The sequence below is a fragment of the Ascidiella aspersa genome, chromosome 6 (assembly GCF_963924565.1).
Source record: "Ascidiella aspersa chromosome 6, kaAscAspe10.2, whole genome shotgun sequence".
Classification (NCBI taxonomy): Eukaryota; Metazoa; Chordata; class Ascidiacea; order Phlebobranchia; family Ascidiidae; genus Ascidiella; species Ascidiella aspersa.
The window spans coordinates 1-9,064 of record NC_139452.1 but is presented as its reverse complement, the minus strand read 5'-3'; positions in this window follow the sequence as shown (position 1 = coordinate 9,064).

Here is a 9,064-nt window from a genome sequence, read left to right as displayed (position 1 = left end):
CGGGCAAAATGCAAACATATATGACCGTGACCTTCAATAAAGTACGCCAGGTGTCGCCACTTGCAAGATAATACCCCTCTGTACAAATTTATTGGGAAAATGCTTTCGCCTTTGGGAAAAATATGGCCAGCCTAACCAGCTTTATTGTTACCTTTGGAATTTACATTTAAAAATTATGCAGCTGGTGTTTGGATGCAAAGTGACGTCATAGTGAGCAGCTGGTGTTTGGATGTAAAGTGACGTCATAAAGAGCGACGCGATGTTAAGAGCGAAGATTTGGCCCGGCACAACAAGGGAAGGTTAGCGAAGCTTATTTCAAACATTCAAGCAACCGACGTTTATACCACGTGACTATGCAGCCGAAACAAAATGGCGCCTGTGGTCGGACAATTGGTGATGTACAAGGAGGTAGCGACACAAATGACTAACAGTCAGTAGAATTAGCACGATAAACACCAAACATTTTGGCCGAATAAAAAATGCGGGTTAAAGTAGATTCAATCGACAAAGTCGTAAGTTTAAAACAGTTCGGAACAAACTTAACCTTCAGACGATTAGCGCTAATAAGAAATGGTGTTGAACTTTTATACCAATGCGTAAGCCACAACATCCATGTTTGGACTAGAGACGTCCGGTAACTAGTGTTTTACTGAGATAACTGATATTCTGGGCAAAAAGCACGAGCGCCTGTTGCGATATTAAATGGCGTCATTACTGTTGTCAAACACCTTCTTTGAAGCGTCAGTAGGCATGTTTAAAATACTTGCCGATAACCTTCGCCTAATCATGAAGTGTGCGTCGAATGCTGTTGGGCAAGCAACCAACCTGTAGCCCAGTGGTCGGCAAGCTGTGGGCCGCACAGTTATTTATATTGGGCCGCGAGCTATTTTTAAATAGCTTACTATAACGTAATTATGGGTCGCGTGATAGCCATACATACATTGCACTTTATTTTAAAAGTTGGTGTGGCAAGAATTTTTAAACTGGCTCAGCTTGGAAAGGCCCGCGTGCCAAATGTGGCTCTGAGAGTGCCTGTCAAACTTTGTTTTTGCTAACATTAACTTTAAGTGCGAACTTTTCAGGAGATTACGGGTGCCACCTTTCAGCTGTGGAAATGATTTTTTTTTTCGTTTTGCGCGATAAACTTGGTTCAGTTGCATAATACCACACCGGTTAGCTCGAAAACAACACGTTTCTTAAACTGCGACGTGCACTCTAGCGCCACCAGGAGAGCGCTGCTCACAGTCGTGTATTTTCGACTCTGGGAAAGCTATAATTGATTTCAAACAATATTCAAGTCCTTTCTTGTACCATATGCGCCAAGCATTCACTGGGCCTCTAAAAAACGTACTTTGGGCCGCGACAAAAAAAAATTGTCGAACAGTAATGTAGCCTAATATGTAGCCTAATGCCAGGTAAACAAAGTTTGCAATTTTCTTAAAAACCTCGTTAAAAGCAAGCATGGTGCAGGGTTACTTAAGGTCAATTTTAGACCAATATTCAGCGAGGTTATGCACAGCGTATTTGTCAAGTAATAGTAACGCGTTAACAAAACGAAAATCAAGAAATCATCTCGACGAATGTAGTGACATCGCTTGGCTCAGTACAAAACAGAGCCGACTCTAAAAAAATACCTTTGTAAGATAAAGCTTTGTATTGACTAACTATGTTAATTTAAATTAAAAAGACTGGTTTGTTATTTTTTAGAAAATTACTTATTTTGTTAAATTTTAGAAATATTTAAAAGCTAAGTGCATTTATACGTTGAACAATAGCCATGAAGAAAAGATGTAAAACAAGTAAAAACAACTAAACACAACGTTAGGTATTTTATAAGCAGGGGGGCATGAGGGTCGATAGCCTTTCGGGGGGACACGAAGTATAAAAGTTGAGAACCACTGCACTATAGTGACGACACGCCTACGTTTGTGAGAAACGGTACTAACATTAATAAAAACCCAGACGAAATACATTACGGGTTACTTAAGGTCAACCTTGGGATTATATCCGGTGGTGTTACACTTGATTGCCAAGCAATGGTAACGTATTGTAGTGGAGGTAAAGTTGTATTCTTTCAAGACTCACGTAATTGTTTTACTATAACTGTAAAAACAAACTTTTACAATGCATTTAAAAATTACGGCAAGGTTTTTAAGTTTATTGTGTTGTATGCCAATTATTGCGTGGGCTAAAGTATTGAGCAACATTACGGTTGTTTTAACTATTTGATTTTTTGTTTACTTTTAATGTGAACATTATTAAAAAAATGCAAAACAACAATCATGACAAACATTTTAATAATGTGCAACTAATATCTGTTTCATAGTTGGGTTGGTAACTACAAAACGCTGAAAAAAAAAAAACATTTATTCTTTGACACAAAATTTTGCCGCTTTATTATAATTTACTCCGCATATAGGAATAAATAATTGACCGTTGGTTTTGCCTAAGCTTTAATCAATATTGCATCTGAAGGGTGGGTATTATAGGGGTTTAGACTATATATATATATAGGATTGCTGGTTCATTGAAAGATGAAACACACAATAAAGACCAACACCGGCTACAAAAGCAGTGTTCCCTCTCATTTTTTACATGTGCGCGGGTGTCCAAAATTTTGCCCAGGTGCCGAAATTCAATGCGCAAAATGCCCAAATTGTCAAACGTAAAAGTGCGAAATAGAACCTTTTTTTATTACTTTCATCTTTTTCTGGTCTTTACGTTTAGTTTGCTTCTGACGTCATTATCCGCGGCGTAGATTGAGCTGAAGCGACGCGACAGATCACCCAACAACTGCTTGCTAACCATTCAACGCACCTTGTCTTTCCTTTTGCTGCCATGAGAATGATGAAAATTAGCCATGTTGTAAATATTATAAAAATGTTGCCAGAAAAAAAAAATAAATCTGCGTACTTCTAGTTTATTAACAAATATAATCTTCCAATATAGAGGCGACCGGGGATAGCGCGTATGCCAGGATACATCGGACAAGGCGTTTCCTGATGCAATAGGGCAAAGTGATTCATTTAAATTAAACCTCCTTGTCCACTCTAAACTTTCGCTGCTTTTTATTTAGCGGATTTGTTCTGCTATAAAATTATAGTGAAAATGTAGGTACAACAATAAAAGTAACTTTTTAAGTAAACCTGTAACGGTAAAATTTGTTTACCGATTGCCAAAATGAAATGTTTAGTGGTGGAGCTGGTAGAAGGATGAGAGGACTTAGAGAAGTATACATACTTTGTATATTATGCAGTGAGTTGTGAGACAGTCTTTTTCTTTGATTAAAATCGCGTGGTCGGGGAATACGCCGTGCACAAAATTTAAAGGATTTTAAGGGCGTGTCTGATAGTTTAAGTCAAAATATTGTCCCTAGGGATTTTGCTTTGTTGATCTAGGGCAGGGGTGTTCAAATGATTTCTGCCATGATCCACCACAGTCAAACCTAAAAACATGATGATCCACCAAATGCGAATAGTAAACAAATAGGACACGCACCAAGATTGTTTCAGTGAGAAAAATGATGAGTTGGTTTAGACCAGGGCACGGCAACCTTTTTCTAGTTTTTTTTTTTACTAAACTCAGAAAGGTCTTTGTGGGCTCGAGCCCAAACGTCGTCATCCATACTACTAATGGAAAGTGTAATAAAACTACTTTGAAGAAACGCGATAACTTCCAAAGTTAATCTTGTTTATTTTTTGTTAACCTTTGTAAGTAGGGGCGCACGTGGCGAGCGAAGCAAGCGCGATTTTTTACGTTATTTAAACAGGAAAAACATAATTTCGATTTTTTACATTTCTTTTAAATTTCATTTTTATTACATTGCCGAAAATAAAAAAATGTTAAAAAATATATGTCAAATATTTTTGATTTTTTTTTTAGTTTATTTAGTTTTTATTTTTTTCCTTTTCCGTCAAGGGGAACGAAGCGCTGATCTAGTTCAAAAGACAGCATGAAAACGTAAACAAGCTGGACGTAGAAAGATCATTCGCGCGAAGCGCGAAAATTTCTCGCACTTTCGTAGTTAAAATATTCAATAAGTATTTGAAATGGACTCGCATCCAGTTAGTCAAGAGGCGGCGGACCGAATGAATAACACTGGTGGGGCGCATCCGGCCCGCGGGCCGTAGGTTGCCGACCCCTGTTTTAGACTTTAGGTCTTACAATAGCATCGAATTGGGGCTTTCTGTCGCTTACTGATATCCTCAAACGCTCACAAAGATTAGCATTTGTGAGTCTCGTTCTATGCTTGATTTTTTACAACATTTATTAACACTGACAATTGGAATTTACATGAAAACACTGTAGAAAGTTTATTTTTTCAAGACTACATTAGAAGATCCGCACAAAACGTTTAAAAGATCCGATCGCGATCCACCATTTGAACATGACCGATCTAGGGTTTTATGGGGCGGCCATGGTTGGTTCTATAGATGGCGTCACAAAGTTGCGTCGTAACTCAACCGAACAAATGTACGTTAAAACGTGACGTCATGAAGAAGTAAGACCTGCACATAGTTCGTTTGTTTAAGTTTTGGTTTGGAGGGAGGGTACTTTAATACAAAGGCTGCACATTAGACCACGGAAATCTGCTGACGCGTATATTAACAATAAAACTTTGTTTAAAAGCTATTATTAACCTTGGGTATAGTTGTATCATTACAAGTTATATTTCGAGCATAATGTTTGGAGGTCTAAGTTAGACGTAGTAAGATGTTGAAAATAAATTAAGCTATATCCAAAGAACCAACCTATTTAGTGGAGCAAAATTTCTACGCATTTGTATTTTTACAAAAAAATTGGAAAGAATTAGAAAGAAACCGTACGATCCATTGCCGATTTGTGCCCGCCGGACGGATGTTTTGTTGCAACGGAGAGACTGAGTATTCCGCGCGTATCAAGAGGGGCGTTGCATTAAAGGGCGCATCCATAAATCCAAAAGAGGGGAAGTTTCAATTTAAGGAAATTCCCCATTTCCGCCTGACGTTAATTATTAAAGAAATCAGCAAATAGTTACAGGTATGACGTCATACAATAGTGATTGTAATGACGCCATAAATAGGAAAAAATAATCAGAAACAGCCAAATGTCAGTGAAAGCGAACCTTTAGACGCAAAGCGAACACGTGCGTTGTCGACAATCCTGCCAGGCGCCAGCTGCGAAACCGCTTAGTGTGCAATCGTTAACTTCAGGAGAAAAACTAAACCAAGACCGTGAAATATATGTGATTGATTGTGGTAAATCCATGTACGGGACTATACGCTAACCTAAAAGCACGTCTTTCGCCACCTGCAACACTAGAGGATCTGCTTCAGTTAGAAAAATTTCGTTGTAACATCAACATAAGAAACTAGACGGGGCGCGGTTGTTGTATATTTTCAGGGCTTGGTATTTATTTTCAATTAAAATTTTTTTTTTCAAAAATAATCTCGTTTATCGTTAACAGTAAGCAGTTTACCCTTTAAAACAGGATTCTTAGGGGGAACTCCGTTAGACCCCGGGATTACGTGTTGATGCACCAACCCGAGAATAATTTGATAGCGCTTAAGGTAAAAGCTTAATGGTCTCTTACAGTATGGTTGGGCAAAGTTTTCAAAATATCGCGTTTATTGCGGCGGTTTAACAGTAAGCGACATTTTTTTTTTGATTTTTGTTTTGTCGGACGCAGTTTGGGAGCGGGACTAAGTGTTTTCTTGAATATTACGCAAGGCAAGTAACTTACAGCAACGCGAACATAGCAGCTGGAATCAAACTGGTAAATACTTATTTAACCTTGACAAATCCAGAATTTTTTCTAATACATATAAAATACCTCACATACAAGAAAAAAGAACCATGCTCGTATAATACTAATTCAAGCACTTGTTTGTTCCTATATAGCTCTAATAAAACTTATTTAAGCACTTTTTTGTGGCGTTTTACTTAATTTATCGCCGGTCGTAATTAACATGGCGTTTACCTTAATTAACATAGAACATTGAAAAGCTTTATGCTTCCATATAAGGCAGTGGTTCTTAACCGGGGTGCCGCGGAACCCTGGGGTGCCATTTCTAATGCCCAAGGGTGCCGAGAGATATTTGGGAATCTTTAACTCATACAACTTTTTGTAAGATTAGAGTGGAACAATTCCAACTATAACTTCCTACGTTGTGTAGAGTTGATGTGTGTTGTTCCAGAATTTAAAACGCTGTAAGCAGTGTTTGTTATGCTCGGCAGGTTTTGCTTCTTTATTGTTTATTTTTCTGCAAATTATTGCGTAAATATTTCGTTAGGTATGGTGATAAAAATCAAGTCATTGTAAAATAGCTATATGTTTCATGCGGAGTTCGTTAAAAAACCTTAGTTCGAGTCCCGATTCCTGCTCCGACTCTACAGCCTGTATTCCACCTCTGTACGGTGGATATTCAGCAACCCACTGATAGTGCCAAAAACATGGTTCGAAAGTATCCACCAAATGCTATTTGACCTCTTCAATTTACAGTCAGCGCCATATCTGTTTCGTAATGTGGTGCATGTATTATTTTCTTAAGTAATTTGCGGAAAACTAAACAAAAGTTAATAATGAAGCATTAAAACAAACAGCACAACAAACATTATTCACTTTTAATTTTTGTCAGTGCGTTGTCTGTTTGGATGAACACACAATTGATGTTCGAGCCGTTTATTGTATTTAAGCAGCAACATGTTCAATTTAATTCCTAATATTACTCAACGAGTCTTATAAATTATTACATAACAATAAGTTAAGCAAATCATTGGAAAAGTTTAGCTAATGATATTGGAAAATACTATTTAGAAAGTAAACAAATCAAATCCATTGTGTAAAACCAGTGATTTTCGACCAATGGTGTGTACCACGAAAAATTTGTCAAATTAATAATTTCTTGCTGACAGCAGTTGAAAATCACTGCCCTAGAGATCCGCGAAGCAGTTTTATGTGGGCCGTGAGTCAATGATGATCTTTATCAAGGCAAAAAATGAAAACAGGTAAGAAAGAGGTATCTGAAATTATTGTAATCTCCTACGCCAGGGATGGCGAACCTTTTCATCGCGCGGGTCACAAACACGAGTTTAATCCTTACAAAATGCACAAGTGGGTCATATATTTATAACTATATGCTAATTCTACGCGAAACTTTGCTGCTGCGTCGTTTTAAGTGTTATTGTCTAGGCCAGTGTTTTCCAAACTTTTTTATTCTGTGGCTCAAATTTTGTTTATAAACAGTTCGCGGCCAGCACCATGTGTCGTAAACCTTTCTTGTACGACCTTTAGCCCATTTTCCAAATAAGAAATATCGCCCTGGGTAATATATTAAGTGAAATTAATTCTAACAATAACTGAATAATCCTGTTTACCTTTTATCAACAGACTGAACTTAAAAAGTGAATTGCCGTGTTAACTGCGTAGCAAAAAAACATAAGTGAGATACCAACTGACTCTTCGAGGCGGCAATGTATTTAGTATCTTTCATTCGTAATTTTGTGACAAGTTTTTTCAGCTTTTTTTATATTTCTCTACCCACGCGATGACTAGTGCACATCGAATAAGACCAGCTTTACCAATAAGAATTTTGTTTCCACTTGATTCTAATTCTATTTAAGAAGGAAGTAAAGGCGAAATGCGTTTGTTTCGTTCAAACTTGGGCGTTTTCGTTTGAATAGTTGGCCCACTAAACATGGCCTTGTGGCCCACTACTCGGCCATGGCCCACAGTTTGGGAACCACTGGCCTAAGCTAATGATTTAAGGTTTTTGGGCGATTTCCAAATTCGGATTCCCACGAAAAGCAAGAAGCAAATAGTTAACAAATGCTTCAGTATTTTTTATAGGATTGCAGGAGTTCAGCAGAAAGCTTTTCAGCTTGGTACATCCAGGTTTTTCAGATATTTTAGTTTGCAAACTCCTTATTTTTCCTAAAGAATCGAAACCCTTTACATTTTACGGCGAAAATGCTTTCAGATGTCTGCTTTTCTGCACGCATTTGTTGAAGTGCAGTTAAAGTAGGCCTACTCATCATCCTTAAGACACTTTTGCACAACCCACAGATTAGGCCGTCGCTATCTGACTAAGAATTCTTTTTTTACATTATCCTTTGCTGAAAATGAATGGTAACATTTCGGTATTTCTAGACAGACAAGTGGGTCACTAAAAATGTGTGGTGGGTCACTTCGTGACCCGCGGGTCAGTGGTTCGCCATCCCTGTCCTACGCAAACGGTACATCTAAAGTATACAGGATCGCAAGGATCGCAAGGATCGCAAGGATCGCAAGGATCGCAAGAATCGCAAGGATCGCAAGGATCGCAAGGATCGCAAGGATCGCAAGAATCGCAAGGATCGCAAGGATCGCAAGGATCGCAAGGATCGCTAGGATCGCTCGCAAGGATCGCAAGGATCGCAAGGATCGCTCGCAAGGATCGCAAGGATCGCTCGCTAGGATCGCTAGGATCGCTCGCAAGGATCGCAAGGATCGCTAGGATCGCTCGCAAGGATCGCAAGGATCGCTAGAATCACAAGGATCGCAAGGATTGCAAGGATCGCAAGGATCGCTAGGATCGCTCGCAAGGATCGCAAGGATCGCAAGGATCGCAAAGATTGCAAGGATCGCAAGGATCGCTCGCAAGGATCGCTAGGATCGCTCGCAAGGATCGCTCGCAAGGATCGCTCGCTAGGATCGCTCGCAAGGATCGCAAGGATCGCAAGGATCGCTAGAATCACAAGGATCGCAAGGATTGCAAGGATCGCAAGGATCGCAAGGATCGCAAGGATCGCTAGGATCGCTCGCAAGGATCGCAAGGATCGCTCGCAAGGATCGCAAGGATCGCAAGGATCGCAAGGATCGCAAGGATCGCAAGGATCGCAAGGATCGCAAGGATTGCAAGGATCGCTAGGATCGCAAGGATCGCTGGTAGGAAGAGGTGTCCACTTTTCTGCCAAGCATCGTTAAAATAGCAGTAACAAACGGGTCTTCTGGCTGGGAACCAACTGTCGAATGCGTATAAAACGGTTGTTCGGATGGCAAGCCTTTATCGGCATATTCCTATGACCGTAATTTCCGTTGTGCACC